Source organism: Apodemus sylvaticus, chromosome 15 (assembly GCF_947179515.1).
Source record: "Apodemus sylvaticus chromosome 15, mApoSyl1.1, whole genome shotgun sequence".
Classification (NCBI taxonomy): domain Eukaryota; kingdom Metazoa; phylum Chordata; class Mammalia; order Rodentia; family Muridae; genus Apodemus; species Apodemus sylvaticus.
In genome coordinates this window covers 14,616,799-14,632,852 of record NC_067486.1, presented here as the reverse complement: position 1 = coordinate 14,632,852, position 16,054 = coordinate 14,616,799, and positions in this window count along the sequence as shown.

Genomic DNA, 16,054 nt, shown 5'->3' with positions numbered 1-16,054 from the left:
TTGTTAATAAAAGATCTCAAATGACTGACTATAATAATCAGTTATAATATTTGTCTTAATCTGATTTGGAACATTTAGTATAAAAAATAGCATAAGTAAAAACAGTTATAACTAGAAAGCTTGAAAAGTTGTCAATAGTCATATGTATAATTTTTGATTAATTTTTTTGAATTGTATTTGTATAAATAATTATAAAAGTTAAGAATTAGTAGCATTAGAAAGAAACAATTTCAAGCAATTGTAAGCCATGATATATATATATATATATATATATATATATATATATATATATATATATATAATATATAAATCAAAAGTTTAATTTTTAACCTTTTAAAAAGAACAGCTACAGCAACCAATTCAATTATCTATGCTGAAGCAAGGGGGCACTCAAAAGAATAAACATGTGATCTAATTATATGAACTTTACTCCCATAGTATATGCATTTTTATAGGAAGCATGAATAAATCTATAACAATATAAAAACATGTATAGAGCAAAATTTTTGACAATTTATCTTTTAGATAACAATTATTAATTTTGCCTAAAAAGGCTTGCCACATAATAGATCAACCATCAATGTTTTGTGATAACCAATTTGATTGCTGTTTGAAACAAGGAACAAACATTTTTTACCTTGAAAACAGAGGTTTAGGTCCTCCCAGGGCAAGCTTAAGATGAGGTTAATATAAGATAAAGCCAATTAATATATCCTAACATCTTTTAAAAAATAATTTACGTAAAAATTCTAAAAGTCCATAGTTAGGAGCAAAGGCCTGTAACAACATTCCATGAACATTATACACTGAAAAATTTAAGATCCTAGCTTCTTGTATTGAAACAGAGACAAAACAATTTTTCTCACACGAGGTAAAGCTATTCCTTGAGGAAAAAAACCTTCTAATGAAATTGCTTTATTGCTTCTTTAAAGTTAGAAGCAAATATTTTTATAATTATCAGAATGTGAAGCAAAAAACAACGCTTCAAATCTATAATAATTTGGTATGGAGTAGACAGGCCAAATTTCAGTGCCTTTCTAACTTCTACATAGCCTTATTGACCTTTCATAGATTTGAACTGCATTTTAAACCACACCTGGATAAGTCTGTCAAGAATGTTCTGTTATTTATTTACTTGTTTGTTTGTTTGTTTGTAATTCCCACCATGTAGTTGGTGGAAATTGAACTCTGGACCTCAGAAAAGCAGTCAGTGCTTTTAACCACTGAGCCACCCTCAACAGAAGAGTGGATGTAAAAAATGTGGTATATATACACAATGGAATACTATTCCGCCATTAGAAACAATGAATTCATGAAATTCTTAGGCAAATGGATGGAGCTGGAGAACATCATACTAAGTGAGGTAACCCAGACTGAAAAGATGAATCATGGTATGCACTCACTAATAAGTGGGTATTAACCTAGAAAACTGGAATGTCTAAAATATAATCCACACATCAAATGAGGTACAAGAAGAACGGAGGGGTGGCCCCTTGTTCTGGAAAGACTCAGTGAAGCAGTATAGGGAAAAACCAGAACAGGGAAGTGGGAAGGGTTGGGCGGGAAAACAGGGGGAGGGAAGGGGGCTGATGGGACTTTTGGGGAGTGGGGGGATCTAGAAAAGGGGAAATCATTTGAAATGTAAATAAAAAGTATATCGAATAAAAAAATTGAAAAAAAAAAAAAAAGGAAAAAAAAGGAATGTTCTTTTAGCCAAATACTCCCTAGGTGGGGCCTGTAAGGCAGAAACAGTTTTTCACAAGCTTCCTCACTATCTTCCCCTGAGGCAGCTCTAAGCTTTGCATTAACTCAAATGTAATTTTTTTTTTTAATCTGCCCAAGGACCCACCTTGAGTCCTTGGCAAGGATGCTATATGTGGTTCCTCAAACTTAACCACCTTCTAATCTGAGCCTTTTATCTAAGACCAGACCCAAACCCACCTGTTCTGCAAGGACATTTTGAGGATTGAATAACAAAAGGAACCTGTAATTTTAGGATTCCCAGAAAAATGCTACTCATAGTTTCATAGTAGTCAAAGGAGCCTGTTTGATATCAAATAAATTTCCACTGAGATCTCCTTTTTAATCTTGGAGAGTTAAATTTTGCTCCTACAATTGTAGCCAATAAACTTGTGGAAAAGTGGCAATAGGCCTATTATGGCCACAGCTGTATCACTCTTAAAGTTATGTTAATTACAAAATATGTTAAGAATCATGAGCCTTTAACCAGACTGCAAACTGAAAACTGCAGCCAATGACACACTGGCAATTTTTATTGTAACTCAATTTTTCCTTGCAATATTAGAGCACAACTACAACTTTGGAAGCAAATTCCAATTTTAAACAATCTATTTTCTTTAAAATCAATGGCAAGCGCATTATTTTTATAGCACAAGGTTTGTCTGCCAGTTCTTATGTTCAAGTGTATGGCAGTGTAACTTATTAAAGAGATATTATTTTAAATTGTATTTCTTATAAGTCCAATCTCCAGGCCAAGATTCACACAAAACACCATACCAATTTAGAAGCATCTTAGAGGCCTCTATTTCCTGGGTTGCATCATGCCACGTGATGTTTAAAATGGCTACTACCCTAAACTACCAGTTTTAACCTAACTTTTTATTAATAACATTATACCTTTTAAATCATGTTCAATGACTTATAAGCCAATACTCTATATAGTCAAGACATGCAAAATAAACTCATATCTTTAAGACCAATTATAAACAAGAACAAAGTGTGAATTGCGTTAGGCCACGTGTAGCTAGTTAAGACTGCTCCAACACTGAATCACCAGTTTTAAACTAACATTTTCTTAATAACACTATACCTCTTAAATCATAGCCAATTAACTTATAACTCTATAGTCAAGATATGTAAAACCTTATACCATAAAGACCAATTAAAAACAATAATAAAGTGATTACCCGAATTTCATAAGTTAAACCAAAGTTTTCCCAATTCTTGAGGCTGGTAGCCTTTTAAAAGCGGCTTTTTTTTTTCCAGCTGTGTTTGACTCCTACTTAAGACTGTGAGACACCTTAAATTAGCTTCCTCTGTGTAAACTGCAGACTGGCAGGACTGCCAGCAGATAAAGCTTTTCTACCATTTTCTTTCTTTTTAACATAAAACATAAAAGCAATGATCATTCAGCCAATCAAAACAAGAGACAACATAAATTGACACACATATGGACAGGTTTTGGTTCACCAGACAGACGACAGACAGAGAGGAAACTTGATGTCCCAAAGAGATCCAAATATCTTAACCAGAACTAAGGAGATCTCCAGTAGGTTTCAGAGATGAAACAGGATGTCTCCCATTTTCCTTTCCTTCCCAAGAGAATTTTGAAATAGCTTTTCACCATTTTTTTTCTTTTTTTCTTTTTTTGATACTGCATCCTATACATGGAAAAACTGCTTTTCTAAAACGTGCTTTTTGCCATATCTTTCTTTTTATCTCTAACTCCACTTTCCCTGAGAGAAGCTTTCAGGTCTCTGATGAAGACTGCTTCCTTAGCCAATTAATGGCCCATTTCTTCCTGGACAGAAATGTCAACTTACCGAGAAATGCTTTTCTCTCATGAATGGTGAGAGTGCTTCCTCCAAATGGCTTCTTTGCCATGGTGGCCTTCTCCTGGGGTAGTTTCTGTCTGGACCTTGAGCACCATATTGGGCACCACTTATCCTGTCCTGTGGGACCTAGTTATTTGGGGAGCTGAGGAGGATCAAGCCTATTAAGAGAAACAGGAGAGAAAGAAAAGTGAAGCCAAGCAAAAGGGTGTCTTGTCAAGGCCTCTTTAATGAAAAGCAAAACATCTGGGTATGAACACACCATAAGAGGAAGTAGGGAGGAGCTGAGGGGGAATGCTAGAAACACAGAAAGAGGAAAGGTCATCTGGGGCGGATGCTGTCTGTGGCATCCAGCAGCTTTTCTGGAATGCTGGTTCTACCTAGACAACTCCAGATATTCGGCCAGGATAAGAACCAGTTGATCAGCCTTGTGTGAAGAAGGGGGTGGTTCAGCTGTAAACCACAAGGTCAGTGGACTCTCAAGGTGAGAGCTGTTGAAAGTCTGGTTTCCCAGTTTGGTCTCCCACAATCCCATGCACCTATCAGATCACCATAGACTAAGGCTGGTTTTCAATAATAACAAAAACAACAGAAAACCCACATAGTCACGGAAACTGAAAAACCTTCTACTCAATGGTAACTTGGTCATGGAATAAATAAAGAAATTAAAGATTTTTTTGAATTTAATGAAAATGAAAATACATTATACCAAAACTTATGGGACACAGTTTCCCTTATGAATATCAATGCAAAAATACTCAATAAAATTCTCAAAAACGGAATCCATCAAAATGATCATTCACCAAGATCAAGTAGGCTTCATCCCAGAGATTTAGGGATAGTTCAATATATGGGAATCCATCAATGTTTTCCACTACATAAACAAACACAAAGGAAAAAAAAAACATGATTATTTCATTAGATGCTGAGAAAGCATTTGACAAAATTCAACATCTTCATGGAAAAGTCTTGGGACAATCAGGAATTCAAGGTCCATACCTAAACATAGTAAAAGGAATATACAGCAAACCAGTAACCAACATCAAACTGAATGAAGAGAAACTTGAAGAAATCCCACTAAAATCAGGGACTAGACAAGGCTGCCTACTCTCTCCCTACCTGTTCAATATAGTACTCAAAATCTTAGCCACAGCAATTGGATAAAAAGGGATACAAATTGGAAAAGAAGAAGTCAAAATATCTTTATTTGCAGATGGTATGATAGTGTCTTAGTCAGGGTTTCTATTCCTGCACAAACATCATGTTCAAGAAGCAAGTTGGGGATGAAAGGGTTTATTGAGCTTACACTTCCACGTTGCAGTTCATCACTAAAGGAAGTCAGGACTGGAACTCAAGCAGGTCAGGAAGCAGGAACTGATGTAGAGGTCAAGGAAGGATGTTTCTTACTGGCTTGGTTCCCCTGGCTTGCTCTGCCTGCTCTCTTATAGAACCCAAGAGCACCAGCCCAAAGTTGGTACCACCCACAAGGGGCCCTCCCCACTTGATCACTAATTGAGAAAATTCCCCACAGCTGGATCTCATGGAGGCACTTCCCCAACTGAAGCTCCTTTCTCTGTGATAACTCCAGCCTGTGTGAAGTTGAGACACAAAACTAGCCAGTACAGATAGTATCCTTAATTGACCCCAAAAATTCCACCAGAGATTTCCTAAATATGATAACTTTACTTTCATTGTTAAGGATTAAACATGTATTTTATGGGCATGTATGTATTTCATTTATATCATACCGTTATTCAGGGTGTGTCAGCATTCTGGTGAGATCATATCTTTGGATGTGATCTTCTTGCCAGAGCACGTGTTGAAAATTTATACCTCTCAAGATTTTGTTAGTTACTGCTTCAGTTTCTCCTGATTTCTCTCAATGTGACAAAATAACCAGTCAACTGAAATATATTCTTTTTTTCTCCTAAACTGATTTTGCCAGGTTGTTGTTGTTCCTGTTTTGTTTTATTTTCTTTTACAGCAATAGAGATAAAACTAGAGTTGATAATGTCATCCTGAGGTCATCTTGGGCCTTCACATGCATCTACACAGGTAACCTCGCAATCTTTAGATATGTGGACTGGAAATTCATATCCACATTGGTTGCTAGGGGTAGCCCTGATACCAAAACACAAAGTGCAGGAAATCAAACAAGGAAAATGAGTTGTTGCCACCAGTTGTAGCCGTCCTCCCATAAAATATAACATCCTTTAGAGTTGTTCTTCATTGGGGTAAAATGATCAAGTCTTTCTTTGTATCCTCAGTACAATCACCAAAGTCATCCATAAGTTCTTTCTTAAAATGAATAGGTTTTCAGATATGACCACTTTGTACTGGATAACACATTGGTGTCTTACTTCCTAGAAAGACTATTTTTTGCATTGTCAGCACTCCTTATTTTCCTGTAGTTTTTTATGTAAAGTTTTGGCCTAATAGTCTTTAATCTTATACAGATTGAGCAGGTTGTATTTAAGAATATATGTGCATATACTTTTCACATGTGCATATAATAATTATTTTTTAAAAAGCCATAAATATGAGAGAAATCAAGTAGTAGTATATGTTATGGCTTAGAGAAAAAGGGAAGAGGAAATACTGTAATTATATTATAATATAAAAAATTAAGAAGTAATAAAAATACATTGACTTTAAAATTGAAAAAGAATATGAATATGGATAATCTACCACCCTTTCTATCATCTTTTAAGTCAAAGCTTTAAATTATGTTTATTTTCAGTTAGTCTAGTCTATTAATGTATGTGTGTGTGCGTGTGTGTGTGTGTGTGTGTTTGCGTGCACATGTGTGCATGCATGCTTGCATGTGCACATGTAAGAGCATTCAACTTGAGGAAGAACTGTCATTTTCTAGGTTGGCAGTTTTCTAGAGTGCACAACTAGCTTTACTCTGGATATGATTTCAATATGTAGACCAATCATACATTAGTATTCCCTATCTATTTATCAGGATCTTGTAGTTCAAAACTCTTTCTCTTACATCACCGAAAGTCTTATCATTTATCTATTATAGACCAGCTTCATAGTTCATATTCACTTATATTATTTAAGAAAACACTAGGCTTCCACAAATTTGCACTTCTTTTTAAACAGCATTTATTCATATACCTATTATTTTCCTAGTGCAAAATAATGTTGTAAGATATTGATATTAACAGGTTATGTTTAAAATCTTTTGGCCATGATGAAATTTGTTATTTCTATTTTCTGTTTATATTTTAATGTAAATTTAGAGATTAAGTCTCTATAGCTAAAGGTCTGCTCCTTTTTAAATAGCCATGTACTAAGTGAGAAAAATAATTTATTGGAGAATAAATATGTGAAAATACTTGAATAATTTAAAAGAAAGCTATTATGAAAAAAACACCTCTAAACTAATGTTTGTTGAGAGAAAAATCAGTACTCATCAAATTTTGTGTTTAAATGACATAAAAACATTTATAGGTCCAGTTTAGGGATATATACAACAATACAATAATTAAGTAGAGAGCTAAAACATGAATCATTTAATGAAATGCTGTAGGAATTCCCATGTTTCTTTGGGGGTTATTGTACCTTTGACAAAAAAGGTGATTTAAAATCATTAAAAGTACGTATTATTTCCACAGTCATGGTTTCTATGGAGCCAGTTTTATTTTATTTAATATAGTTTCCTTCACAGTAGTAAGCAATAATGCCTTGCCCTGAAAGTTCCTGGGGAAACAAATTTAATTTCCTTTTATTAGAATTTTTTATTTTCTTTGTGAGCCACAAACACTCTAGGGTTAGGTATTTGCCTCACATAGAACATTTCAAAAATAAGTGCATTGTAAAAAATAAGCACAATGCTAAAACTAGATGTTTACGAAAAATTCAATGTTCCCAAACATTGAACATATAAAACACATTTCTGGTTATATTCCTACTTCATTATCGGAGGAAATATTATGCTTTATTTTTCTAATTTACTGAAATAGATCAGTATAAAAGCCAAAGATTAAATTGTCAATATTAAGATGGCATATTAAGTTGAAAGTAATTTAAATTTAATTAAATGAAATAGAATTTGAAGAAAGCAATTAAATGTTACTCATTGTGACATTTAAATGATAATGCTTACTACAAATATAGTAGTATATGAATCTCTTTCAAAACTTTTAAATTTTTAAATAGATTTAAAGTATTCAAATTGAGATATGGGTTTCTAAAAAATGTCAATTCCTTTGTTTTTTTCTCTTCATTATAGTTATGAAAAATGTTTCCATATTGGTCACAAATACCTCAAAATAAATAACTTAAAATTAATTATGTAGATACAAACTTAATTTAGTGATTGATATATTCATTGTATTGTTCAGTTTCAGTGTCAGGCTATAAGAAGAGGACACTGAAAATCATGTATTAAAACACAAATTACCAGTGTTAGTTGTATATTAAAGCAACCAAGGTTTTGAAATGCAGAATTTATGAATAATTCCATTTTTTCAAGAATACATTTAGTTTCATTACTGTCTCTGAGATAAACACATTCAGTGATGATAGAAGCATAGATAGAAAGGCTTTATTTAACTTCTAATTCCATGTGGGAGATCCACAGTTCCAGGAGCTTGCATCAGATAGTCCATCAAATCCAAAGTTAACAGAAGAGAGAAACAGATTTATGCTTCTTCCTTGCTTTCATTACCGTTGAAGAATTCAATACTTCTGCTTAAATAGTATTGCCCACTCAAGGCTGGGTCTTCTTAGAAAATCAATGATCAAGATTTCCCCTCACTGGTATGCTGGAATGGACAACTTGATATTTCTTCATTAAGACTCTTCAAATTCTAGGTTATGTCAAGTTGGTAGTTATATTTATGTTGTTGTGATAAAACATGATGAGGAAGATCTATGTAATATAAAAAGGTTTTATTTGAGCTTCTCCTTGGAGAAGCATGGCACCAGAAACAGGATGCTGAGAGCACATATTGTTTACTATAATCATGAAAGAGAAAATAAACTCTCAAAGATTATCTTCAGTAACCCCTGTCCTCCAGCAAGGCCACATCACCTACCTGTCCTCAAATAGTGACATCAACTGGGAACCAAGTGTTTAGATGGCCAACACTAAGACTAAGGGGCTTATTTCTGTTAACATGACTACCTTAATAGTCAGAATTCAACAGAAAAGAGATACTTAACAAAGTGTTACTTTGTGCTGAGCAATTTCTTGATCTCCAAAACCTTTTCTGTGGATCAAGTTCAGTGAAAGACACAGAAAACACAGAGCTGTGACATCTGCCACCAGCCAGAAAGAATCATTAAGGCCAGTCACAATTGCCCAAAATCATTGATTTGTTCCCATATTGTTTATGTATTGTTTCAGCTGAGCAATGTTTGATTACTAAACATTAATATCTTCAGATATAGGATCTCAGAGAGTGATATTATTATAAGTCGGGGTCTTTACAGATTCAATTGTGTTCATCTGAAGTTGTTACAGCACAACTAAACAAATATGGATGGTATTATTAGGCATAAAAAATAATTATCACAAAGAGAGTGATAAGAACAGGATACAGAAACTGGCCAGGCAAGAGATAGTGAAATTGACTCAATGTTCAAGTTAAGGTCTCAGTTCTTTTTTTTTTTTTTCTTTTATCTTACTCACTTTACATCCTTCTCACTGCTCACTTCCAGGCTTCCAGAACCCCCTCCCACAATCCTTCCCCAATCATGCTTCTCCTTCCTTTCTGGGTAGGAGGAGGGTACCCCTTGGTATTACCCACCCCCACCAACCTTGACATTCAAGTCTTTGCAAGGCTAGGCACTTTGTTTCCCACTGAACCCAGATAAGTCAGCCCAGCTAGAAGGTACATGCCTGCCTATGTACAGGCAACACCTTTTGAGATAGGCCCCATTCCATTTGTTCAGGACCCACATGAAGATCAATCTGCACATCTGCTACATATGTGCTGTAGGCTTAGGTCCATTCCATGTATGTTCTTTGGCAGGTGGTTCAGACTCTGAGAACTTCAAGGGTCCAGGTTACTTGACTCTGTTGGTCTTCCTGTGGAGTCCCTATGCCCTTTGTGGCATGCAATACTTCCTCCCATTCTTCCATAAGATCCTCATTTCTTAAGGGGGGATGGTACAGGTATGAGAGGCTTAGAGGCTACAGAGGATAACTTCTTCCACAAGGATGGCTTTGAACCCCACCTCTTATTTGCCTGTTAATGTTACAAACATCACGACTGCCCCTTCAGATATGGGAAAAAATTCTTAAGGTTCCAGGGTGGTTTTAGGCCTGATAGAATGGAATTTGATTTCACTTCTGGCCTGTTTGTGAAGATGTGATTTTGATTAGCTCCTATGATTAAAATATTTGCTCTTCCCCTAAGAATTAACCCAGCTGGAACTATTAATCACCTAGCCATAAGTCACCACACAGGATATCCTCTCTCCTTCCTGACATGTTAAGGAAGTAGGTGGAGAAATTATCTATTTAATGAGGTGATGTTTTCCTCAAAAGTCTTCCCCTCAACACAGCAATTTAGAAGGCTTCTCTTGTCCAGTACTGCTATCCCTGACTGTCTTTAACATTCTAATTCAACTTGTCAGTTTCCCTCTTTCCCTTTTTTATTTCCTTCTTTCTTTCAGACACTGACCAAAGCCCTAACATACTGGGCTTTCTCTCTTCTTTGAAGTTTCTCTTTCCTCACATCCCTCAAGTGCTTGCCAAACTCAACTGTTAAACCTGCTGGCTTTCTCATACCAGGAGTCAAAAAGAGGGTATTGTCTCTACCTCTTCTCCATCTTCCTCCTCCTGAGAGCTTCCTGCATTTTCAGCTTCTCTGTCCTTTTGCTTTGTTCCCAAACAGTAATAAAATTATCATCAAGCATCCTTTTAAGTCGTTCTTTAATTTTTAATTATTTTGGGGGGATTTTGTTTGTATGCGTGTTTGATTGTCTCTATATCTCTCTGTGTGTCTATGTTTTGTTTGTTTGTTTCACTAAAGATACCAAGAACCTGAAAGAGAACCTTTATTTCCTGGGCAGCAACAAGTACTGAAGATTAGGGAAAGTGCCCCCCCAAAGGACACATCAAACAACTGAGAAGTAACTACAGTGACACTCTCTCTACTACCTTTATTTTGAGCTTTAATCTATTGAACTGTGGGGCCAGGGGTACAGTGATGCTTCTTCAAAACCCAAACAGTCTATTTTGCTAAGGTACTCCTAGAAAACTACTATAGAATATAGAAGGTTAATTCTTAATGTTGACTGTTAATTATGGGTAAAATTATTGATACTAACCCAAGTAGATATAAGACAGAAATGCCAGGTTATATGCCTTTTTTAAAATAATATGTTCTTTATTTACATTTCAAATGATTTCTGCTTTCCTTGATCCCCCCTCCCCGAAAGTCCCAAAAGCCCTCTTTCCTCCCCCTGTTCCCCCACCCAACCCTTCCCACTTTCATGTTCTGGTATTCCCTACACTGCTGCACTGAGCCATTCCAGAACCATGGGGCATTCCTTCCTTCTTCTTGGACATCATTTGATATGTGGATTGTGTCTTGTGTATTCCATACTTCAAGGCTAATATGGGCTTATCAGTGAGTACATGCCATGTGTTCTTTTGAGAATGGGTTACCTCACTTAGGATGATGTTATCCAGCTCCATCCATTTGTCTAAGAATTTCATGAATTCATTGTTTCTAATAGTACTCAACTGGCAGAATAGTACTCAATTGTATATATATATATATATACCACATTTTTTGTAGCCATTACTCCACTGAGGGACATCTGGGTTCTTTCCACCTACTGGCTATTATAGATAAGGCTGCCATGAACATAGTGGAGCATATATCCTTATTACATGCTGGGGAATCCTCTGGCTCAGGAGTGGTATAGCAGGGTCCTCCGGAAGTGTCATGCCCAGTTTTCTGAGGAACTGCCAGACTGATTTCCAGAGTGGTTGTACCATCTTGCAATCCCACCAGCAGTGGAGGAGTGTTCCTCTTTCTCCACATCCTCACTAACACCTGCTATCTCCTGCATTTTTAATCTTATCCATTCTGACTGGTTTGAGGTGAAATCTCAGGGTTGTTGTGATTTGCATTTCCCTAATGATTAATGATGATGAACATTTCTTAAGGTGCTTCTCAGCCATCCAAAGTTCTTCAGGTAAAAATTCTTTGTTTAGCTCTGTACTGCATTTTTAATGGGGTAATTTGGTTTTCTGGGGTCTAACTTCTTGAGTTCTTTGTATATATTGGATATTAGCTCTCTGTCGGATGTAGGGTTGGTGAAGATCTTTTCCCAATTTGTTGGTTGCCATTTTATCCTTTGGTGTCCTTTGCCTCACAGAAACTTTGTAATTTTATGAGATCCCATTTGTCAATTCTTGATCTTAGAGAATAAGCTATTGGTGTTCTGTTCAGGAATGTTCCCCCTTTGCCCATGTCCTCAAGGGTCTTCCCCAGTTTCTTTTCTGTTAGTTTCAGTGAGTCTGGCTTTATGTCGAGATCCTTAATCCACTTGGAGTTGAGCCTAGTACAAGGAGATAATGGATCAATTTTCATTTTCCTGCATGGTGACCTCCAATTGAACTAGCACCATTTATTGAAAAGGTGCTATTTATTTTTTTTCCATTGGATGCTTTCTGCTCCGTTGTTGAAGATCAAGTGACCATAGGTGTGTGGGTTCATTTCTGCATCTTCAATCCTATTCCACTGATCCACCTGCCTGTCACTGTACCAATACCATGCAGTTTTTAACACTATTGCACTATAGTATTGCTTGAGATCCAAGACACTGATTCTTCCAGAAGTTCTTTTACTGTTGAGAAGAGTTTTAGCTATCCTGGGTTTTTTGTTATTCCAGATGAATTTGAGAATTGCTCTTTCTACCTCAATGAAGAACTAAGTTGGGATTTTGATGAGGATTGTGTTGAATATGTATATTGATCTTGGCAAGATGGCCATTTTAACTATATTAATCCAGCCAATCCATGAGAATGGAAGATTTTTCCATTTTTTTGATGTCTTCTTCAATTTCCTTCTTCGGAGACCTGATGTTCTTGTCATACAGATCTTTCACTTGTTTGGTTAGAGTCACAACAAGATATTTTATATTGTTTGTGGCTATTGTGAAGGATCTCATTTCCCTAATTTCTTTCTCAGCCTGCTTATCTTCTGAGTATAGGAAGGCTACTGATTTGCTTGAGTTTATTCTTTGACCAGCCACTTTGCTGAAGTTGTTTATCAGCTATAGGAGATCCCTGGTGGAGTTTTTTGGGTTACTTAAGTATACTGTCATATCACCTGCAAACAGTGATAGTTCTTCCTTTTCAATTTGTATCCCTTTGATATCCTTATGTTGTCTAAATGCACTAGCTAGAACTTCAAGTACTATATTGAAAAGATATGGAGAGAGGGAGGAGCCTTGTCTAATTCCTGATTTTAATGGGATTGCTTCAAGTTTCTGTCCATTTTGTTTGATGTTGGCCACTGGTTTGCTGTATATTGCTTTTACTATGTTTAGGTATGGAACTTGAATTCCTGTTCTCTTTAAGACTTTTAGCATGAAAGGATGTTGAATTTTGTCAAAAGTGTTTTCATCATCTAATGAAATGACCATGTGGTTTTTTTCTTTGAGGTTTTTTTTTTTTTTTATTTTTAATGTAGTGGATTGCATTGATGGATTTCCATATATTGAACCATCCCTGCATCCCTTGGATGAAGCCCACTTGATCATGGTAGATGATCATTTTGATGTGTTCTTGGATTCGGTGGGCAAGAATTTTATTGAGTATTTTTCCATCAGTATTCATAAGGGATATTGGCCTGAAATTCGCTTTCTTTGTTGGATCTTTGTGTGGTTTTGGTTCAGCGTAATTGTGGCTTCATATAACCAGTTGGGTAGTGTTCCTTCTGTTTCTATTTGGTGGAATAGTTTGAAGAGTATTGGTGTTAAGTTTTCTTTGAAGGTCTGATAGAATTCTGCACTAAAACCATCTGGTCCTGTGCTTTTTTTGGTTGGAAGGCTTTCTATGACCCATTCTATTTCTTTTGGGGTTATGAGACTGTTTAGATGATCTATTTGATCCTGATTTAATTTTGGTATTTGGAATCTGTCTAAGAAATTGTCCATTTCCTCCAGATTCTCCAGTTGTGTTGAGTACAGGCTTTTGTAGTATGATCTGATGATTTTTTTTGAATTTCCCCCGTTTCTGTTGTTATATCTCCCTTTTCATTTCTAATTTTGTTAATTTGGACACTGTCTCTGTGCCCTTTGGTTAGTCTGGCTAAGGGTTTATCTATCTTGTTGATTTTCTGAAAGAACCAGCTCTCGTTTTTGTTAATTCTTTGTATGGTTCTCTTTGATTCCACTTGATTGATTTCAGCCCCGAGTTTGATGATTTCCTGTCTTCTACTCCTCCTGGGTGAATTAGCTTCTTTTTTTGTTGTTGTTGTTGTTCCAGAGCTTTAAGGTGTGCCATTAATCTGCTAGTGTATGCTCTCACCAGTTTCTTTTTGGAGGCACTCAGGGCTATGAGTTTTCCTTTTAGCACCTCTTTCATTGTGTCCCATAGATTTGGGTGTATTATGCCTTCATATTCATTAAATTCTAAAAAGTCTTTGATTTCTTTCTTTATTTCTTCTTTGGCCAAGTTATTATTGAGTATTATTCGGCCTCCATGTGTATGTGGGCTTTCTGTTGTTTTTGTTGCTATTGAAGACCACTCTTAATCCATAGTGATCTGATAGGAGGCATGGGATTAGTTCAATCTTCTTATATTTGTTGAGGTCTGTCTTGTGAACAATTATATGGTCTATTTTGGAGAAGGTACCATGAGGTGCTGAGAAAAAGATATATCCTTTTCTTTAGAATGAAATGTTTTATACACACACACACACACACACACACACACACACACACACATACAAATATAGCTGTTAAATCTAATTGGTCCAAAGCTTCAATTAGTTTTACTGTGTCCCTGTTTAGTTTTTGTTTTCCTGATTGGTCCATTGAGGATAGCATGGTGTTGAAGTCACCCACAATTATTGTGTTTTCCCTTATTGCCTTTAATATTCTTTCTTTGTTTAGTATATTTGGGATTTTGATTATTATATGACAGGAAGTATTTCTGTTCTAGTCAACTCTGGAGTTCTGTAGGCTTCTTGTATATTCATGGGCATCTCTCTCTTTAGGTTAGGGAAGTTTTCTTCCATAATTTTATTGAAGATATTTGCTGGCCCTTTAAGTTGTAAATCTTCACTCTCATCTATGCTTACAATTCTTAGGTTTGGTCTTCTCATTGTGTCCTGGATTTTCTGGATGTTTTGGGTTACAAGCTTTTTGCATTTTGCATTTTCTTTGACTGTTGAGTCAATGGTTTCTATGGTATCTTCTGCATCTGAGATTCTTTCTTCCATCTCTTGTATTCTGTTGTTGATGTTTGCATCTATGGCCCCTGATTTCCTTCCAAGGTTTTCTGTCTCGAAAGTTGTCTCCCTTTGTGCTTTCTTAGTTGTTTCTACTTCTGTTTTTAGATCCTGGATGGTTTTGCTTAGTTCCTTCACTTGTTTGTTTGTGTTTTCCTGTAATTCTTTAAGAGAGTTTTGTGTTTCCTCTTTCATGACTTCTGCCAGTTCACTCAATTTCCCTTGCATTTCTTTAAGTGATTTTTGTGCTTCATCTTCTATCTGTTGACACATATTCTCCTGAATTTCTTTAAGAGATTTTTGTGTTTCCATTGTAAGGGCTTCTAAGTTATTCATGTTCCCCTGTATTTCTTTAAGAGACTTATTTATGTCCTTTTCCCTAACAGCATCATGACCACTGATTTCAAATCAAAATCTTGTTTTTCTGGTATGTTGGGGTATCAAGGACTTGCTTTTGCTGGAGAATTGTGTTCAGATGCTGCCATATTGCCTTGATTTCTGTTAGTAACATTCCTATGTTTGCCTTTTGCCATCTGTTTATCTCTATTGTTAGTTGGTCTTGTCACTGGCTGGTGCCTGAACCTCCTGTGAGCCTGTAAGTCTATTTCCACACTGCTGGATGACTGGGTTTTCCCTGGCACAGATTGCTGTTGTCCTACCCTCCTCTTGGGTGCCCTTGGAGCCCTGGTGTGTCTTGTCTCAAGCAATGATATACTTGGGTTGTCTCTGTGAACCTGGCACTGCCAGTCTTCTCCTTCAGGGAGTGAAGATGGTGGATACTGCAGGGACCTTTTCCAAGTGCTGATCACTCTGCAGGGCAAACTACCCCTGACAGGGTTAGCACACAGATGGCCTGCAGAGCTGTCCAGGCCCTGGGTGAAGGCAAAAGCCTAACAGAATGAGACCCAAGGGATGTTAGCCTTGGGTTATGTCTGCATACCTGGCACTGTCTGTTAGATCTCTCTGGCATCTGGGAGCCCAGGTTATATGTCTTGTGTAGAAAGTGTAAGATGAAATTCTTTGAGCTCATCTTAGTGAAATTCAGAC